At 37.9% G+C, this 22,497-nt stretch overlaps 1 non-coding gene across 1 annotated transcript; it reads left to right on the forward strand.

Annotated features, from left to right (window-relative positions):
- Nucleotides 1–17,234: 17,234 nt before the first annotated feature.
- Nucleotides 17,235–17,341, forward strand: LOC116149162 (U6 spliceosomal RNA). The gene has a single exon (XR_004132794.1). It is a non-coding gene; the product is annotated as a U6 spliceosomal RNA (small nuclear RNA).
- The last annotated feature ends 5,156 nt before the right edge of the window (nt 17,342–22,497 follow it).

The raw sequence follows: 22,497 nt of genomic DNA on the forward strand, positions 1-22,497 counted from the left end.
ACTTAGTCTTCAAGGTTCAGCATGTGTCAGAATTTCTTTCCTTTTTAAGGCTGAATAATATTCCATTGTGTCTATATATATATATACCACATTTGTTTATCTGTCATGTTCATCTGTCAATGGACATTTGGATTGTTTCCACCTTTTGGCTCTTTTGAACCATGCCAGAAGGAAGACTGGTATATTAATATCTGTTCAAGTCCTTGCTTTCAATTCTTTCCAGAAGTAGAACTGTTGGATCATATAGTAAATCCATTTTTAATTTTTTAGAAACAACCATATTGTTTTTCACAGAAGTTCTAACATTTTACATTCCTACCAGTAATGCACAAGGGTTCCAATTTCTCTACATCCTCACCAATGCTTGTATTTTTTTTTCCATAATAGCCATCCTAACAGGTATGAAATCGTATCTCATTATGGTTTTGATTTGCATTTCCCTAATGGTTAATGACGTTGAGTATCTTTTCACGTGCTTACTATCCGCATATCTTCTTTGAAGAAATATCTATCCAAGTTCTTTGCTTATTTTCAAATTGAGTTGTTTCTTTTGTTCTTATTGAAGTGTAGAAATTCTTTCCATATTCTAGATATTAATCCTTATTAGATAAATGATTTGCAAATATTTCCTCCCTTTCCATGGGTTGTCTTTGCACTCTGCTGATGTTCCTTTGATGGAACACAGATTTAAACAAATTACAAACTGTGAAAGTAAAGATACGGGGATAAATAACAAGAAACCTCACCCAAATTGGGAGGTTGAAGGCCTTTCCCCACCCTCCGCCATTCATTCACTCAGTATTCCCTTCTCTAAGCACTAGGGATGCAACACTGAACAAAACAGACAAATTCCTGGGCCCCATGGAGCTCTCATTTTAAGGACATTTAGGAAGTAACATCTTAGTTGAAAGATGAATAAAAGGAAGTTTGTTGGCAAAGAGGAGGAGGAGGATAAGAGAGAATGGAAGGAGCTCTCTGAGGACAAGAAACAGTCTGTCTGAAGGCACAGATAAAAGTGAAAAGGAAAGGTGGTATGTTTAGAGAATGAAATAATGTCTACCAAGACTTGAACAGAAAAAACAGCAAAAAAGGTAAACTAAAGTGGGCAGGGCCCAGATTACAGAGAGGTGTACACTGTGCTAGGACTATAGTTGTTATCCTAAAGCACTGGAAAGCCAGTAAGTCTTCTGTTATGTCACAGAAGAGTGACATAAACAGACTTATGTTTATGAAAGACTATCTCACTCAAGAGAAGAAAATGAACAGAAGGGAGGGAGTCAAGGCCTGGAGGGAAAGATCAATTGAGAGTATATCGTAACAGTGGAGCTTGGATCAGAAGAGGAGGCTGTACTATAAGAACACTAAATAGAATTGACAAAAAACTCTATTTTAACTAAAGGAAGAAATTTATCTTCTCATAAAACAGGAAAGTCCAAGGAGTAGGCTTAGATGCATCTGGACCCAGGGATTCACATGAAATCAACAGATCCTCCTCTCTACAACACAAATCTATGTTGGAAATATATCACTTATAGCTGCTCACAACCATTCTTATATTTTTATAGTTTTCCACATTGTGAACCCTGACTTCCAAAAGTAGAATATAAAAAATTACATTTATCAGACTACTTTGCAGCTAGAATAAAAGCATATAATCTAGGCTTTGTCAAACAGATATAACCACACAAGACTTGAATGTAGATAGGAGCAACAAGCAGTGTTTGCCTTGCACCAGGTGACTGGTTTTCTGATAATAACAGTGGTCAAGTTGTCTTATTCTTCTGGGGCATCAGTGGCACAGATTTTGGCATCAGCTTCTGAACTGGGAGCATGTCAAGTAGCAATAGGTAGTAGGAATGGTGTTTCTCCTAGAACAATTTTTCAGTGAGGTTAGTCATTCATTGTTCTCAGCTCTGCTGTTCCTGGTTGCAAAGTACATGACAATGAAATATCAAGCCTGTTTTCCAGTAATCCTGGAAATTCCTCAAGGTATCTAATATCTTTTAATAAACCCGTTTTTGTTTAATTTAGCTGGACCACCTGGAATTGATTCTGCCATTCGCAACCAAGAATGCTGACTATTATACCACTCACTTCTTCTTGGCTACTTTTGTGTGTTGGCCTCGTTCTCCTTTCTTGTTGACTTTCTCCACATGGCAGAAGAACCACTAGCAGCCATTAATTGGCATTTCCCAGCTCTATGACCTAAAAAATCAAGTTCCCTTTCACTTCAGTGCCAAATAAAAAAGCGAGGAGAACAGTAACAGCAGCCATTAATATAGCACTTACTAAGAACAGACACCATTCAAGATGTTCCACACATATTAATTCATTCATTCCTTACAATGTCTCTAGGAACCAAGTACTGTGATTTTTCCTTCATTTTTCAAAGAGGGAGATGATGTAGTAAATTTCCCAAAGTCATACAGCTAGAAAGTGACAGAATCAGAATTTGAACCCAAGCAACCTGACTCCAGAGTCTACACTCCCAGTGCTGGGGAATTCCACCACAGAGGTTGAGGAAAGAATAAAAAACAGCAAAAGTCCAAAAAGATCAATGAATCCGGTAGAAGGAAAATAAGAGAAAATCTGGAGAAAAATGTGATGGCTTATCAAAGAAAGAGTTTCCAGAAGGAAAGAGAAATATTTACCTGCTCAATCAGCAATCAGCAGTTACCCTTCAAAATATGTCAAATATTCTTCAAGCATGACTTATCAAGAGATCACTGAGAAATTTCAAAATGGAAAGCTACATCTATGAAGGAATCAAAATGAATTGCCAATAGGATTTCATTACCTATTTACAGTCATCACTTCAGAATTATTCACTACCATGTTTCATTTGTGAAGCAAACAATAAGCATCATTAAATATGAAAAGAAGATGAAGAAAGAGGAGGAGGAAAGAAAAGAAGTCTACCGTGTCAGATGCTAGAGAGAGGCTAAATAGGATTGGGATAGAAAATTGACCATTAGATTGATAGTTGGAGATTAGATGTTATTAATAAGACCAATTTCAGCAGAGTGGGGGTACAAAAAGTACACATGGAATGGGCTTACAAAAAGAAAAATGGGAAGTGAGAAAGTAGAGAGAGGAAATATAAACAAATAGCTTAAGGATTGTATAAAGAGAGAGAAAGAAATGGAACATACAAGGAGGATATAGGACCAAGGGAGGCTTATTTTTAAAGATGATCCATAATAATACATCTTTGTATTGTGTTAGGAATAATTAAATGATGAAATGAAAAACAAGAATGTGGAAGAATATAACTCCAGTATCAAGATCCTTAAGTAAACGTAGGATGTGATCCAAGATACCAACGGAGGGGCTGGATGTTAAGAGGGGAAACACCATTTCCAATGTAACAGAAGGAGAAGTAAAATATGTAGAGGGTACAGATGTAGGTAGGTTGGTGGTTTTAGGGATAGGAAGATGGGATAGTTCTTAGTTAAGTGTATTTAATTGGTTAAGAATATAAATGGGATGAAAGTATGGAGGTTTGAGAAGAGAAGTTGTCCTAGAATGTAATAGAGCAAATGTGTCAGGGAAGTATAATAGCATTGTCCAGCATTGTCCAGCTGCATTGGATACCATTTGGGATTTAGGCTGGATAACTTTAGGCAAATCGAATCAGCATAGTTGTATAAACTTTCTCTACAAACATCATTGCTGAAATGTTTCACAAAGTTGGGTTTTTTCAAATGAGTTCTATGAAATGAGACAGGGACAATGTAGTTCAACTTTTCTACTAAAAATGTGACTAAAGTGCCAGAACACGGAAACTAGCTGAGTAGGAAGGTAAATGACAATGTGAAGGTAAAGGAAAGTTAAAAAACAAACAAACAAACAAACAAACAAAAACAGTAGGGTCAATGGAGTGAATGTCCCAAGGGGTCAAAGAATAGTTCCAAGGAAATCAGTAGAAGTGAGATTGAGACTCAGAAGGTGGTGATCAGATAGTGGGACAATACTTGCCTTCCAGAGATTTTGAAGAAGTTATTGGTAATGACTACCAGTAATGTCTATGGTGTGACCATGGGAGTGGCAATAGCTGGCTAGAGTGGGGTGGAAGAGATTATAGGAGTTGAGAAGTTCAAGAAACTGAAAGATCAGGATGTTGAATGGATCAACTACACTGATAAGAAAACTGATGAGATTGTAGGAACAATGAAGGAAACAAAGACACCAGATGATAAATTCACTGAAGAGGGATGCAAGACAGCGAAGAGATTCTGGAAGATGATTCAGGAGAGTTATTAGGTGGTAAAGTCTGAAGACATGAGCTCAACAAATCTGGGGTTTTCAAAGTCCAAAGAAGGACAGATGGTTTGGAAGGATCAATAGAAAACAAGACACATACTCTACCTACAAGTTCTGAGGCAAATAATGGGGAAAAGCAAAGGCATCTTCCACTTGAGAGGGACAGCCAGGTTTCAGTTAGAGGAAGAAGGAGAAACAAATGTTCAGAGAAGAATCTGGGACATAGGAGAGTTCACTGATGGCAAACCAGAAATTCCAGTGAGTACAATGGAGGAATGTGAAAATGATGGGGAAGCACAGGTGATGGAGTCAGATTAGGGAGGTAGAAACCAGTGTCAAGATAAGCAACATGTGATGATGATCTGGGAGGTTGTTGCCTGAGGTAACTGGGATATGGGGTTTGTTGGGAGTAGTCCTGACAAGCTAGAGGAAGGTGAGTAACCAGTGTCATCCAGAGTATTCAACTGGGAGATATAGGGTCATTGTTTAGTCCTGTGTCTCATCAGGGATATCTGGGCCTACAGAATAGAAGATGGTCCCTTAGGGAACAGGTCACTTTAGGCAAGAGGCTGTTCAATTAGCAGCGCAGGCTGGGGGAAGAGCTGTTTCACTGGAAGTACTAATTGCTGTTGAGACCTCCAAACCCTGGTCTCTCCCTTCATTGTGTTGTCACAACCTGAGCACCAGTGGGCTGCTGGTTGCTCCCCCAGATGGGAGGTGCAGATGGAAGGGCCACAGTCTATCTCAGGGCAGAAAGTTTTATGGCAACTGGAAAATGAGGCCAGGTGAGGAGTTGGAGCCACTAGTTTCTCTTCTCTTGGAGAGGTAAAGGAGATTATAACGGTTTTCTTGTCACCAGGAATTCTAACCTTTAACCAACAAGTTTCCTTTGCTCCATTTTGTCCCATTACTTTGAATTATGCTTTTTGGACATCAGAAAAGTTCTGTTCTTCCTTGACCATTATTTCAACAAATGATACAAAATAGGTATAACTGAACTGCCTTCATGCAACATTTCAAACAAACTCCAATGATATTTGAAACTTCAGATAACTACTGCTCTTTTATCACTTTTGTTCCTATCCCATCAAAACAAAACGAAATATAGGTAGACAAAGATACATGATAGATAGATAGATAGATAGATAGATAGATAGATAGATAGATAGATAGATAGATATAGATAGATAGATAGATAGATAGATAGATAGATAGATATAGATTGATTAGATAGAAAGAAAGGATAGGGAGAGTTAAAGATGAATAGATAGATGGATGATAGATAATAGATGAATGAGAAAAGGGAAGGAAGGAGAAAGGAAAGGAAGAGAACAGAAAGCAGGAGAGAAAAGAAAAGGAGAGGAGAAGAAAGGTGGGGAGAAGAGATAAGTAAGATTTGGGTAACCCTTTGAGGGGGTAAAAAAAAATGTCTAGATTTTTTGGACTAATTCAATGCTATAATCTTGTGAAAAGGATAATCTTATTTAGAAATCTAATTAGCTAAATAAAAGCTAATTTCCTAATTCCTCAACTTCTACATCCAAAAAATTATTACAGCTTCCAGACTAATGTAGCTTTGAAGTAGGAAAGGCCTAAAGGAAGAGTTAGAAGGCCACTCTGGAATTGCCATCTTAACCTCTGAATCAGAACTGACCTTAAAATCCCTGGACTAAAGGAATCAGTTCAAAGGCAAAGCCAGAGAGATCTAGTCCCAAGATCTGCTATAAATAGAACATGAACCTTGCTCTTGCCAGGAAGACAAGTTTCTTAAATCAGGGTTAATCTCACCATTTATTTATATATATATAATATATATATTATATATATATATTTTATTATTGAAGCATAGTCAGTTTACAACACTGTATCAATTTCTGGTGTAGAGCATAATGCTTCAATCATACATGAACATACATATGTTCATTTTCATATTCGTTTTCACCATAAGTTACTATAAGATATTGAATATAATTTCCTATGCTATACAGTATGAACTTGTTTATCTGTTTTATATATATTAGTTAGTATCCACAAATCTTGAACTCCAAATTTATCCCTTCCCACCCTCTTAATCTCTCTATTATGATGAGGAACTGATATTGTCTCTCAAGAAGGATCAGCCAGTGGATTGTGGCAGCTCAAGAAGGGAATTAGGAGCAGAGTTTCAAGGGTCCTTGCCTAAGGCCACTTAAAATTCCTGTAGTGAACTGATTCCCTCAGTGCACCGTAAGACTTCCCCTATTCTCCCTTTAAATACTGGTTATAGAACCTATATGACATTCCAGAGACTCAGATGAGAAAGCAGACATATCCTGGAGCATAAGTTCTCACACTTTGATGTACAACTGAATTCCGCAATGAGGAGAATCATCATAACAGTAAGCTCCTAGTATCCAACACTCAAAGGTGATAGTTTCAAATACCTTACCTCACTTTATCCTCCTATGCAGTCAATCTCTAAGGAAGATGTTGTTTCCATTCCCATTTTACAAATGAAGAAACTCAAGCTGAAGAAGGTTAAGTAGCTTCACCAAGTCACTCCAATAATATATGATAAGGCTGGTCTTATGTGCAGGACATCCAATGCCAGATCCTGTATTGTATCAACTCTGTGAACACCACTCTGTCCACACATAACCATGGGGGGTGGTTCCTGAAATTCAGAAGAAAGGGGGTTATTTTAAAAGTTGGCTTATTTGGGTGAACTTCTTTCCACAAACCTACATTGCTTTCTTATTAAACACCACACCCACACCCACACCCAAACACACATGCATACAAAACTATTTTGCACTTCTTAAAACTGGCAAGGCAGTTATCCAGGAAAATGAGAACTTGTTAAATAATTCTAAAGTATTTCAAAGAGAGTAAAATTATCCCAAAATAGTGTGAGGATTATTCCTCCAGGGCACAGAATTATTTACATAGCTACCTCAACTTTTAAAACAAAGTTGATGTGTGGTGACATTTGTTCCATTAAAAAGAGAGAGAGAATTCTCCCGACCTTTTCAGGTTGACGACTGTTCCTTGATTAGTCAATCCAAAGTAAGCATCCCAAGCATTGTTGTACAACCTCTCCATTCTGTATGCCCGAGTATTTATATGGTATGGCACACTTGAGCTATATTTACTTATGGTAGTTAGGTTTAAAACCACTTTCAGGCACACACAGAACTTTGACTTCACCAGCAATCCATTAGGCTTTTTCAGAACTCCTCATTCCCTTCAGCCTCCTCTCAAGTGTTTCTGTCACCCTCTTCCTCTCCATTCTACCAGCCCCCAGCATTTTCACCCCCATCCATATGTACTCCTGCTATCAACCGTCTTATTTCACTTAATCTACTTCTTCAGTTTATCTTCTAGAGCTCCTTCCAATGTGAATAAGTATTCTTTATGCCTCTCTCTCACCCCTATCCTGTTTTTTAAGACCTTTATTTAATCACCTCTCCTAATCTCAGGTGAAGGCTACTTGATTTCCACACTATGTGCCACCCCTCTTCATGGTCGTCTGTAGACCTAAAGGATCCTCACCAATTGCTTCAGACCAGGATATATGTCTTTGTCCATACCCAGTCCTCCACCAACATCCCAGGATCTTCCTCTGCACTTGGGAAGATCCATGCCCATTGATGATCATGTCAAGTTCCTGGCCTCCCTCCTCTTTAATTCCCACAAATTCTATCTTCATTTCAGCTTAGCCTCCTTTCAACATAGTCAAACCTTAGCTTTCTTTATCATCCATACCTGTTTCTATGTTCTTAAAGTGAAATTGAATTTACCCTTTAAGACCATAACCTGCCATCTCCCCAAATTTCTTATCTTTCCATCCCACTGCCCCCTGATCTTCATAACAGCCCCAAATCCCATAATCTTAGTTTAGCTTGATTTGCCTTTCCAATGGTCAGATAATTCATTACCTCCCTAGAATTCCCGGCCCCTTGGTCTCCTACCCTTCCCACTTTGTCAATCACTGTCTTTCCCCTTGTTTACCAAATTATCTCTACCCATTGCCTCTATTTCTTCACCCGCTTATTCCTTAATTCTATGAAATCTGGCTCCTATACACATTGCTATGCTGATGCTAGTGTTTTCTCATTTTTCTGGAATTCATCTCAATTCACTACCAAATTGAGAGACTTTTGCTCATTTTTCATATCCTTGCTCTCTGCAGCATTTGACGCTGTTTGCTGGACAAATATTTCTTCCTTCCAGTTCTAGCTCTCTCCTCTTCTGAGACATCATGCTATCCTGCTTTCCTTCCTCCCTTTACCTGTGCCCTATCTGTCTTCCTCTGGGCCTTTCTCCTCCTCCCCTAACTCTCCAAAGATTGGTGTTTCCCTAGATTGTATCTTCATGTTATTTTCACCCTACTTTTATTCACATATAGACCTAACCTATCCTTTATTTCCTCATGGAGTAAGAACAAGTTTAGAAACAGAACTGACCTAGGTTTTGCCTCTTAATAGAACAGGATCTGACAAATAGTAGGTCTTCAACAGTGATGAGATAAATGAACTGTGTGAACATAAGCAAACCAATCAACCTCTCTGGGTCTCAGTTTCATTGCTGTTGTTATGTGAACTGAATGCTACAGTATATAAAGAATCTTATCTAGGGACCTAGAAAATAACAGGCATATAGTACAATAAACAGTTAACCTGTCCCCTACTTCCCATGCAAATGACTCTCAAATCTAAATCTGTGAACTATATTCACAGCAGAATCCCAGACCCAAATATACATATCTCCCTTGACAGCCAGTTGGCCCCTCAGTCTCAAATATTTGAAACTACCCCATCTTCCATCCCAAACCACTTCCTCACCCTCTCTTCCCTATTTCTATAATGATGCTACCATTCTCCCAGTTATTGAGGCTTCAGATCATAGAAATCTTTCTTGTTTCTTTGTACCCTTCCCATATTCCACTATCAAGAATAAGGACTACTTCCACAAAGTCCTTCAATGTCCTTTCTACTCCCACTGCCAAGCCCCTCACCAGACCCACACTGGCTCTTGTTAAGAGCCCCACAATAGCCTCTTTAGTACTCTATTCACCTCACTCTCTTCCCACTTCATTCTTGTGAAGTCTACTTTCCTAAAATCATCCCTGATCGTCTCATTTCCCTACTCAAAATTATATAATAGATCCCTGGTACTTACTGAGTGGAGCAGACTCCTTAGCCTGGCAATCAGAGCCCTGCACCTATGACCAAATTTCTACTAATGTTTTCTTTATACACCCTGTGTTTCACACCTTTCTGTCTTTATTCATCTGCTTCCTTTTGCCTGTAGTGCTTTCATCCCCAACTACAGCTGCCGAATTCTGACCAGGCTTCAAAGTCCAGCTCAAATTTTCTTTTTTTTTTTTAGTTCTAATCTTTTGAGAAGTCTTCCTTGATCTTCTGGGTTGAATTTGATCATTCTTTCTCTAGTATTTCCTCAATGGTTATATTTTCATGACTTTTATTTTATTCTATTATAATTAAGGGCTTACATATCAGCCTTCCGTACTACGTAATAAGCTCCTTGAAGATAGGAGTCATGTCTTATTAATTTTTATATCCCCCAAAAACCTAGAAGAATTCTTTGCTTAGGAAAGGCTGTCTTTAAGTATCTGTTAAATTCACATGTATATATCTTTAACAAATCACACACTGGAATTTAGTATTTTTGGAACTGAACATTATGATCATTTCTATGTAGACATAATGTAGCTTTCAAGGCTTCTTGGTGACATATCTCTTAAGAATTGACAGAAAGACCTTAAAAGACAGTTACAATAGCTGTGAAATGTCTTCCCCACCCGCACTTTGGCCTCACACTCAGATCATAGTGATGGCTGCTGAGCTTATAGATGAAATTATAAACTTAGAGAAAAATAATTGTTGTCATCTTCTTTCCTGGTTAAAAAGACACGGAAATACTTCCTGCTCTGAAGAGCCTAGTGTATGAGAGATGGAGAATGTGTCAATTCAGGAACATCAATGGCAGGGATAACCTGTCAAGGCGTTAGAATGCTTTGTAAAACCCAACGTGGACTTGGTCCTTGCAGTTAGCAAGTCCCAGAAGCTACATGGTACATCAAAAGGGCTTCAAACTTATCTCAGCTGAGCAACTGACAGGCTATGAGACCTTGTCAAAGTCACTCCTTGCTTTTGGCCTCCATTTCTACATCTATAAAATAAGGAGGTTAACATACCAGGTAATCTCTAAGCTTCTTTTCCACCTCAGACCTGCTCTGAGATATAAGATGCCTCTGCTCTGCAGCCATTTGAAGCAATACAGCAAAGGAGCAAAAAATCTGAGCATTATAGTCAGACCCAGCAGGCACCTGTCTTGGTGCCTCCAGCTGTGTATTGTCTAGGAAAATATACAATCTCTCTACTCAATTTGGTCCCTACATCCAGCTCTTTCTGAAACCCATTCATCCTTAGGGTTTCCAGTTAAATGAGTCATTAAATTACTTTTAACTGGGATAGCTTTATTTGGGTTTCTTCATCTGTAGGAAGTCTATGATGATGATAATAATAATAGTAACTACTTCACAGGGTTATTTTAAGGATTAAAAGATATGTGTGAATTGCTTAGTACAATGCCTGGCACATAGCAAGTGCTGGATGAATTTGGTCATTATAAAGTTAAACAGGATCCATTTTCAAAAACAGTAAACATATCCTGAGAATATTAAGTGAATCACCTTCCACAGGTAGGTGCCCAAGTATGTCCTCAGGCAGCCAGGAGGTGGCCCTGAGCTTCTGAAGATAAGGGTTATAAACTGGTAGCCCACAAGTGTTTGCCCCATGTGTGTATTTTCTTGGTATAAATAGTGTTCTTATTTAATTGATTAAATTACCAACATTTAAAAAGCAGGGTTTCACATTTCTGGCTTCTTTTGAAACATTGGGAGTATCTGGCAATAGTGAACTTGCATCCTGCACAGCATCAATTACTAGAGCTTCCCCTTAAACTTCCCATTGCTCCCTATTGTCCTCCACCCAGCCTGTTCCACTCATTTATGCTACATGCCTCATCCCTCTAGGCATTTCAGTTTTGATCTCTGTCCTAGGAGATGAGGACAGTTGTTCTTCTTCATTAGATAGCCCACACTTTTCCAATCACATGCAGAGAGTCTACAAAAGAACCAGCACAGAGAGAGAAGAGGAATTGAAACATGGGAGTCAGAGGGAGCCCTAATTATATCATTTGGTCCCTAGATCTAGCTCTTCCTGAAACCCATTCATCCTTAGATTTTCCAGTTAAATGAGTCATTAAATTCCCCTTTTTAACTGAGGTAGTTTTATTTAGGTTTTTGTCCCCTGCAACCAAGAGACAACCAATTCTATGACTAGGGTGCCAATTTATCCTTGTTTTATCACTGGAAGTCCCACATCCCTGGAAACCTTTCAGTCCCAGGCAAACTGGGATGGTTGATCAGCCTATTCATGGCAAAGTTATGATTAAAATTCATTCAGATAGTTGTAATCAAAGCTTATCATCTCTCACTTTCATTTCCAAAATTCATTATTAAATTATCAAAAGTGGATGAGATTTTGGTTTCTAATACCATTTTCCTATAAAATAAACCATGGTATTTTGGAGAAATGGCTGATTCTAGGGCTGGAGCAGAGAATATACAAGATATCCAGGAGCATCTTGTAGTACTAGAAAGCCAGGGAGTGGTCAAAAAGCAAAAATGATGGGGGGACATCAAAGAGACATAGGAACCAACTGAAAGAGCTCCCAGTGGCCAAAGCTGGACTAGTTTGAGCAACAAAATAAATACCAAAGTATTGCATTATAACCAAAGTGTAAAATAAATATTAATGGATTCATACTGATGTACATAAATGACTGAATAAATAAATGAGAAGAGACAAATCTCCCTTATAGAAGCATTCCAAATAATTTATGATGATATTCCCCTCTCCAAGAGGTTAAACTTTAATTTTCCACCCCATTATCCCCTTTATAGTCGGCTGGCCACAGTGACCAGCTTCCAAAAAGTAGAGAATGGAAAAGGAGAAAAAAGCAACTTTGCAGTAGAGAAACCTGACAAGGTTGGCAAGGTTAACATCAACATGAAGAGTCACACTGATGGCATGTAACTTTAATATGATGTATGAGAATGGCATTACACTTCTGTGGTCTTCTTCCCCAAAACCCTTGATCTCTATCTAACCATGAAAAACACATTGAAGAAATCCAAATTGAGGGACATTCTAAAAAAACAAAAACAAACAAAAGACAAACAAACAAAAAACCTGACTAGCACTTTTAAAACTGTGGTCATCATCAAAGACAAGGAAAGTCTGAGAAACCATCACAGATCAGAGGCGGCTAGGGAGACACATTAACTAAATGTAATGTGATATCCTAGGTGGGATCCTAGAACAAAGAAAAGGACAGTAGGAAAAAAACTGGTGAAATCTGAATAAAGCCTTAAGCTTAGTTAATAATACGTACCAATGTTTATTTCTAACTTTTGAGAAATATACCTAGTGATATGGGATGTTAACAATAAAGGGAAACTGGGTGTGGCAGATACGAGAGTTCTCTGTACTATCTGTGCAACTTTTCTGGAAATCTAAAACTATTATACAATTTTTACATTAGTTTTAAATAATAAACCAGTTCATATTGTAAAGGAAAGCCCCACTATGAAGAGTAACATGGCTTCATCCGTTTCGAAAACTTAACATAAAATAATACACTTTAGAAAACATGGATTTTTATACATTTTATGTATGAAGTAACGAGCAGTCCAGTGTCATCTGTCTGGACAACTTTTTGCAGTATAATTGCAAGTTAGTTGTACCATAAGATTTGATTGGCCTACTTAGAATTTTGCTTCTTCTAAACATTCATTAAACTTACAAAATAAATTAATGCTTGTTCTTACATGTCTTGACAGAACAAATTAATACTATCCGAACAAATTAATAACCTTGGCTCCTAACTCCTATGATTTTGGCAGGTTATACTTTCAGTTTCTAAAGCCTACACACAGGGATATCCTTAGGTAGGGATCTGCCCTCTTATCAATACACATGCGGAGTTATCCATAATGAGTGTTAGAAGGATGCCCTGGAGGAAGAGCAGACCTCATCATACCTTCTTGTCAAAGCAATAAGAAGCTGGCCCAGTGCCCTAGTACGAGACTTAGAAGGAAACATGAAACACAAATCCTCACAGCAAGGAAGCAACTCATTCACTTGACAACACTTTTCATAACACCTGAGCTAAGAATACAGAAATGACAGACCCTGAAGGGTTTCCATTCTTACTAGAAATTTCCATTCTTACTTTCCATTGCCCCGAAGGAGCAAAATAGCAATATGTTGTTAAACAGGAGTGTAAAGATGTTAAACAGATGAAATTAAGTTCTTGAAATATGCAGTTGGGTATTCACCCAGCACATCAGAGGCATTGAGTAAGAGGAATAAATATGCATTTCATGAAGAAACACTGATCACGTGTCTCCAGTTGTTTGCCTCTTCTAGGCCCAGAGAAGTTTGCAGAAATTATTAGGACACAGTCCATACCCTTAAGGTACTTTCTGTCTGGTAACTGGGATAAAGGAAGTACACCAGTGTTACAAGCACAAAGTAAAAATTAACATGTTCCCCCAAGAAAGTACAAAGTGCTCCTGGAGGTCAAAGAGGAAGACATTAAATCTAGTCACAGATAGGTAGGGAAGTAGATAGTATTTTGAGATACGCTAAATTGTGGTGCAAACTAGACAGGTCTGAATGGGGGTATTACAGGCAAAGGTACAACCTCAGCAAAATCACTCGTTTTCCTCTTTACCTAGAGTATATGTAAGTCTTAGAAAATATGATTTTAAAAAGGAACCAAGATAGATGCTAAGTCTAGAGGGAAGACTGGGATAAGGAGCATGATATTTTCATGTGCTCTTAACACATCTCCCCTCAGACTGCTTATCAGTCACAAGGGGGAAAATACTAACTGTACTGTGAAGAAATCAGGTAACACTTTGATCAAATGATCAATACTAACATGACCAATGAGGAGGACATCATGTGACTCCAGATGCCCTATGCCAAGAAGGACATGACATTTCTGTTATAGTTTTCTAGCCAAACATCTAACTTCCTCATGAAGAAATCTGAACCTAATCATGAAGAAACATCACACAAGACCAAACTGAGAAATATAAAATAACTGGCTCATGTTCTTCAAATATGTCAATGTCATAAAAGAGAAAGAAAGGTGGGGAGTTCTTCCAGACTAAAGAAAGCTAAAGAGATAACATGACTGAACACAATATATGATCTTAGACTGGATTCTGAACTGGAGGGAGGAAATGCTAGAAAAGGACAATGTTGGCACAGACAATGGACAACTGAAACAGAGACTGTAGATTGTTTAAAGTTTTGTATTCATGCTAAATTTCCTGAATTTAATAACTCTACTGTAGTTACATAAGAGAATATCCATGTTTTTAGGAAAAATGCACTGAAGAATCAGGGTGTAAATGGGCATGACGTATGCCACCTACTCTCAAATGATTCAGAAAAAATAGGTACATCCACATGGAAAGAGAAAAAGCAAGTAATAAAACTATGGCAAAATGTTAAAAATCAGTGACTACAAGTAAAGGGTATAGGGTTGGGAGAGTGCTTGGCACCATTCTTGCAACTTTTCTGTAGTTTGAAATTATTTCAAAATAAAAACTCTTTTAAAGACCCTAAAAAGCATTAAAATCAAAATTATTTTCATGAGTAAAAGTTTCATAGCCAATTTCTTTTAAGGTATTCATTTTTTAACATAGATATAATTTAATAGTTATATAGAAATTGAAACTTTAGGATCTTCTTTTTCATTTAATATTGTCTTATTTAAAAATTGCTATATGTCAACTTAGTCAAATATCAATCATTTTTATGAACTATACATAGTTCATTCTTCTATTGAACATTCGTGTCATTTCCCATTTTCACAATTACAGTGTCACTGCTAAGAACATAGATATAAAAATTACTTCATTTCCTTTGGGAATATTTCCTGTGGATTTTAGAATAATTCTGTAGAACAAGATCTAAAAAGAAGACTGTACCATTTTAGATGTCAAACTTATATGGGATCCACTGATACCAGAGGAGATTTCCCATACTTTTGAACATGGAATCAGTTTTGAAAATTGCTCATCAACACATTGGTACCACTGCCAGACAATAGCTGTCTCTCTCTCTCTCTCTCTCACACATGCACATGCACACACACACACACACACATACACATACACACACCATTCACCAAGACTGAAGAGCAAACAGAGAAAGAGAAGGATGCACAAGGAGCCAAAATAACAGATTATCACTGGTTGATTCACCACCAACTCATCTGGAAAGCTTTTCTAGCTAACACAAAGCACAGCAGACCAAACTTGCCCATGCTCAGATGCACTGGGTTTAGTCAGTATGTCTTATTCTTACAGAACTTCCAGTATTTTGAGATAGAAACTGTTGAGTAACAGGAAAAAAAAAAAAAAAAAAGACATGTACTTTGACTATAAATGTCTGGGGAGCTTAAGCATGATACAACTGAAGAAAAACTTTGTATGGAATGATAATTATCTCAGGCTGAAGAACAACCTGAGCTAACGATTGTAAACAAGGATCACCCATTAGCAATTTCAGCCATTAGGGACTGGTTTGTAAAGGATAAGAAAAAGAGCATGGGATTTTGTGAAAACCCTTTCTTGTCTTTAAGGAAGTATGCACACACATACACATTAAAATATATCTTTGCGGAGAAGTGTAAAATGTGTGAATACACATGAAATGTAAGCACTTGAATTCTTACGAATACACACTAATGAACAAACGTAGTTTTCAAAGCATTGCCTAGCATAAGGGAATGTTTAGGGTGATGGAAATGATCTATATCACAGGATCTAAATGATCTACATGACTTTGAAACTGGTTACATGGGTACATGCATTTGATGAAATTCTCAAACTATTCACTTAAGATCTGTAAATTACTCCATGTAAGATACGTCTCAAAAATGCAAAAGAAAGCACACAAAATCAGCAGATCTTCTCTGTCACTAGTTCTGTGTGCTTCAGCAAGTCATAGCTTTCAGCTTCCTCATCTGAAAAACAAGGGGCTTGTGTTAAACAATCTCTTTAACACAATCCCTAAGTTCTTTACTAGTTTTAGGATCTAACTGATACTTTTTTTTAAATAGCAATGAATTTATGGAAATTAATAATCTGACTTAGAACTTGGAGATTTTAACTTAAAAGTTTCAATTACATTGATATATACATTATCATCATAAGTAGAAGTTCAAATAATACAGATAAGATAACTGTTCTCTCTGGCCCAGTTTTCTCATAATCCTAGAGGGGACTTGTCCTGCCAGGTTGCAGTATATTCTTCTAGGCTTTTATTGTTGCTGCTTCACAGGCAGTATGGCTCTGTGGCTAAGCATAAAGACTACGGAGTAATGCTGGAGTAATGCTGCCCAGGTCCACAGCCCAGCAGCACCATTAGCCAGTGTAGACCTTCCTGACACCCAAAAAATACCTGTGCTTCAGTTTCCTCATCTAAAAATAGTGACAAAATGGCAACCATTCATGAGGTTGCTGAGAGAACAAGGTATGACACACATACAACACTTAGAGCCTGGCACCCAGAAGTATCACTTATTACTGAGAAACTATTCACTGTTTCATAATAAAATATCTACACTTGCTTCTTTTAATACAGTTGAAGAATAAGTTAAACACTTATTCTAATTCAAAGTCACTCAAAGCACTATATTAAATACAAAGGCACTCAGAGAAATAGGTCTCTTGGAGTATTTAATCACTGGTCTTGAGCCAAAAAATTTCTTCAGTTATCATTCAGTAAACTTTGTAGATGGAAATCAGGCCCATCAAATTCTGTTACCAACATTTCAGATTTTTATTTAATATGAAAAGTATTAATGTGTAAGAATGTGTGCTTGCTTCAGCAGCACGTATACTAAAACTGGAACAACACACACAAGATTAGCATGGCCTCTGTGCAACGATGACATGCAAATTCATGAAGCATTCCATATATTTCTTATGGTTACCAGGAGGAAAGGGAGTGGGAAGAGATAAATTGGGAGTTAAGAGATTTGCAAATATTAACTACTAAACATAAAATAGATAAATAACAAGTTTCTACTGTATAGCACAGGGATGTATATTCAATATCTTGTAGTAACCTATAATGAAAAAGAATATGAAAATAAATATATGTATATGTATGACTGAAACATTATGCTGTACACCAGAAATTGACACATTGTAAACTGACTATATTTCAATTAAAAAAAAAGTTAAATGGGTAAGAGTGGGGTGAAAATGAAATTCAATAGAGCCATGTCCAGTCTTGTTTCTGTAGGCCTGTCCCATCACTGAAAATCACCAAGAAGTCACAATACCTAAGGATCCAAGGACAGCAGGAAGCATAAAATGTCGCAACACATAGCCTGATAAATGACTAAGTTTTGTATCCTGGCTTGTGGGAGGAGTACAGCATACTTTCTCTATTATTCACTCTGCGTTTACTCTGTCAAATGTTTTGACTTCCCAATGCAGAATCTTTTAATGAAGAAAAAAAGCCTGCCTCGTTGGATTTGAATTTATTATTTCAGTGACACAGAAAGACATGGAGATTAAACTTTCAACTGGCATAAGGGAGAATAAATTACCACGTTTTCTTCCAATCAATTTTTCACCTTTACACACAGTGATAAGAGCCTCTGCCAAAGGTCCTTCATTCTACCTACGTGAAAGGGCTCTGACACCTGTTTAATCCACAAGTCAACAGTCTTAAGTATTGAAAATGTGAGGAGCCTAACTGTGGATTTGCATAGTTCCTGGCTCTGGATCTGTTTGCTCCCATGACAATCCCCCCCTGCAGAGACTGCACCCATGTGGCACCCTGCTGGAGATGAGAGACCAAGAGGGTGGGGAGAAAGGCCTGGACTTGCCCTTTAACCAGATCCAAGCATGTTACCTTGGCCTTCTTGACTGAACACCATATCAACATATTTCCAAGAACATCAGCTGACCTCGGGGAGCAGAGTGAACTATGGCCCTGTGGTGTGATTTAAAGATCCCTCACTCTCCTTTGAAACTGCCTGACAACCTGTATTCAAGACTTAGTCCTTTAGTATAACAAGTATTGTCTTAAAATGTCAGTGTCCTTGGGACAGTCTGTTAATGCAATAAGCCATCACTCATTCCCACTATGTTATATGTTCACCTCATCCATTCCTTTGACTCAGGATAAGAACTTAAAAGGGAAGGAAAGACAGTTTTGGAGCATGGGGCACTGCCGTGGAAGGAAGGAGAAAGAGTAGAGAAAGTGGGCAGCTGGAGGACAGCAGGAGGGCCCTGATGCCCCAGGGCAAGGAGAGGCACCCAGGAAGTGAGTTTAAACTCAAAAAGCCCCAGTATTTCCCAATTTGGGGACCAGCCTTCTTCAGGGAATACTACTCTAGCTCTGGGCTATGGCCTAGAGTTGCATAAACTCTGCTTATCTTTCAAATTAATGGCAGTGAGATTAATGAGGGAGCAAGTTTTCAGTGTATAAACTAGATTTTAAATAACCCAGTAACCACATGAAGAAAGCATAAGGAAAATTTCTAAATGTACATAATTATAATTTCAGTGAGGAATGAAATTCTGAAGTTGCATGTGACACACAGAAAATAACCCCATCTATACATTTCTCCCTCTTCACTGAGGCAAGGTGAAGGCTGTGGCAGTCTTCTGTATGATGACCCTGGGAGGGGAAGACAGTCATCCCACACTGGCCTGATCTCTTGTGCTACATTTCACAAGCCACAGTCACAGCCATATTTGGAGTATAGTAAGGACAGGACCTACCCAGCTGTTGTTCTCCTGAGGATGGATTTGCCGACCATCTCCCCCCAAACATGGGCTAAGCAAACCAGCAGCTATGAATTTGCTTCAAATAAACTACTGTTTCCCAAATCTGCCTGGATTGTAAAAATTATCCAGAGTACATATTTGAACTAAGAAGTCCCTCCAAATTCTGATTCAATAGATCTGGTAAGGGCCATGAAAACTGTGTTTTTCACCAGCACTTCAGATGATTTTTACAATCGGACAAGTTTTATACATACTAAGATAAGAAATCTGCAACTTCAGAAAGAAAACTAGAAAGAGGGAGAGGCCAGTGTTTCTCCACTGAGCTTGGAGTACATGTGGCTGTGCCTTTTGGAGGATGAAGTAGATTATTACTTCAGGCCCTATCCATTGCCTATCCTGAGCTGAGAACTTTTCATGATGTCAATAGCACAAAGGGATCCAAGATAATGAAGGAATTCAACTCTTAGGTGTAAAGGCCTATTAGTACCCACAAACTCTCTACAGCCAATGAAACATACAATGAAAACTGAGTCGCACAGCTATTCTTCCATGTACTGGTGGTAAAGTCACAGTCCCATCATAACCACTCCAAAAAAAAGAGGATCTCAGTACCATAATGGTACAGCCAGAGTTCTGAGATAATAGACTAAAGCAGCAAGTTAAAATGTGGGTGGGTACTACTAAGAGCTAGTTTGAGGTACAACCCCCAGATGGAATACAACTTTTCACAAGAATTCCTCTACCACAGAAATGCAATAGGAACCCCAACTGGCAGCTTCAGAAACACATGGCCTAAGCCTAGAAGAGAACACAGGAAGATAAAAACAGTAATTATATGGAGTGGCAGAATTGTAAGTGAAGGTTTTCTATTTATTTCCTTTATTGTTATTTTAATGCAAATGTGATAAATAAGAAATTAACAATTGTTGATGCATTACTTGCTATTAAGTATTCCTTAATCACTATTAATAAACAATTATTTTGTCAAAAAATAAATTTAAATATTCCTTAATGACAAGTCAGTTTACTAATTGCCTCTATTAATGAAGCTATTATATTCCATCAACATATTTCTTTGTCATAAACTTCATTTTCAGACATAGAAATAATATGAGGCATTGAGAGTCATATCCCAATTTCAAAGCATTTTATACAGTATGAAAACAGAATTAAATGTGTATTAAACTAGTACTAAACATTCTGAAAACCATAAAATATGCAACAGAAGTCTCTGAGACAGAGGGAGGGGAGAGAGTAAAGATGCAAGAGAGTTCATAGCAGCACTACTTACAACAGTGAAGACATGGAAACAACCTAAATGTCCACCTTCAGATGACTGGATAAAGAAGATGTGGGATATTTATATAATGGAATACCACTCAGCCATAAAAAAGAATAAAATAATGTCATTTGTAGCAAAATGGATGGACCTGGAGATTGTCATTCTAAGTGAAGTAAGCCAAAAAAGAAAGAAAAATACCATATGATATCTCTTATACATGGAATCTTAAAAAAAAAAAGACAAACTTATTTACAAAACAGAAACAGACTCATAGACATAGAAAACAAACTTACGGTTACCAGATGGGGAAGGGAGTGGGAAGGGATAAACTAGGAGTTCAAGATTTGCAGATACTAATATATATATAAAATAGATAAACAAGTTCATACTACATAGCACAGGGAACTATGTTCAATATCTTGCAATAATTTATAGTGAAAAAGAATATGAAAATAAATATATGTATGTTCATGTATGACTGAAGCATTGTGCTGTACCCCAGAAATTGACACAACACTGTAAACTGACTATACTTCAATTAAAAAAAATTTTTAAAAGATGCGAGAGGAGTGAGCAGGACCTGCTGCATGGGAATTTACTGGTACTGGTGGCCAGGGTCTTTGCTGCCATCTTCACTGCCTCAGGCTGGGGGCCTGGTCTTGCAGAAAGTGTACTGTGGTTAGTTCCAGCCACCTTCTCCCAAGGACAGCAGGGCTCTCTGGCAGAAACGTACAGTTGGAACCATCCCATCTGGGCTCATGATCTTTTCATGTTTCGACAGAGAGGGAAGGAGAGAGTGTCTAAAGGTGGGGCAGGGAGAATTATCACAAAGAGGATCCTAGGCTCCCGAAAAGACAGTCTGACAACTGATATCAGAGGGAAGGGTAGAGACCAGCCCTGAGTCAGTGGGGAGAATTATGGCCAAGAGAGGGAAATGGCAGAGAAAGGAAAAGATACAGACCCCAAAGAGAAACTGTGAGGAGTTGCAGCCTTGCTGCTCTGCAGCTGTGCGAGACAGACAGACAGACAGACAGACAGACAGATGGTGCTGCCTGAGGATCCTCAATGAGACTGTTTACAGGCAGGCTTGGCTGAGCTCGTGCTACCCTGTCTGGCATGTCTCATGAGGATTTTCTTGTTTGACCACTGCTGACTACAAAGGGTTTTTCTTCTAGAGCATTTGTTAATGGAGCTATAAACGTGCAAAGAAAGATAGGTGCTCAAGTCCAGGCCAATGGGCAAAACTGAACTTACACATCTTCCTCAAAGTTTAAAAATAGACATTTGAAATTTGTACTAAAATCCAAGATAGCTTTTTTTAACTTAACTCTCCAAGGGATGTCAGGGATCCTACATGACAACTTTTCTGAATAATATTTTCAATAAAAAGAATTAAGTTGGAATCAATTAGAACTTTCTCTCTTTATACTTTGGTTTGAGGTTTGATGTTCTCCTTATTTTGAGGATAATTATTGGGTTTTAACTTTACATCTAATAAAAAGAAAAGAACAAAATCTATTTTAATTCTGAAATACACTGTTACTCAAGAGTCAGTCAGATTTCATCAAGCCCTCATCCAGAATACATCATTCAGTCTTAAATGAGAGCCTGTTGACATCTAGGGGTAAGACTGTCCCCGATGTCACAACACCTTAGCCCAAATACCATCTCACCTGGCTGTAATTCCCTAACGTGGCCTTAGTACTGTAAGCAGCAATTTGAGAAACAGGAGCACTGCAGAAGAATTTTAGAAACTAGAAAATCTTGATAAGTGGTTAATATTTGAGGAGATAAACAGAATCTACACAAAGTCCATGAACTTGAAGTTGCAGAACACTTTCACGTTGTTATAAAACATTATCAAACAACAACTCTCATGTTCTGAACGCTTATGTTGTGCCAGATCTATCTCTGTAAGTATTCTAAGTGCTCTCATCCGATTCTCAAAACCACCTGTTTGAAATCAAGTTCGATACTGTCACCCTATCTTACATTTAAGGAAACAAAGGCCTAGCCTAGAGAGACCAAATCAAATCAAGGCCTAAGGCCA

This window comes from Camelus dromedarius, chromosome 1 (genome assembly GCF_036321535.1).
Source record: "Camelus dromedarius isolate mCamDro1 chromosome 1, mCamDro1.pat, whole genome shotgun sequence".
NCBI classification, from domain to species: domain Eukaryota; kingdom Metazoa; phylum Chordata; class Mammalia; order Artiodactyla; family Camelidae; genus Camelus; species Camelus dromedarius.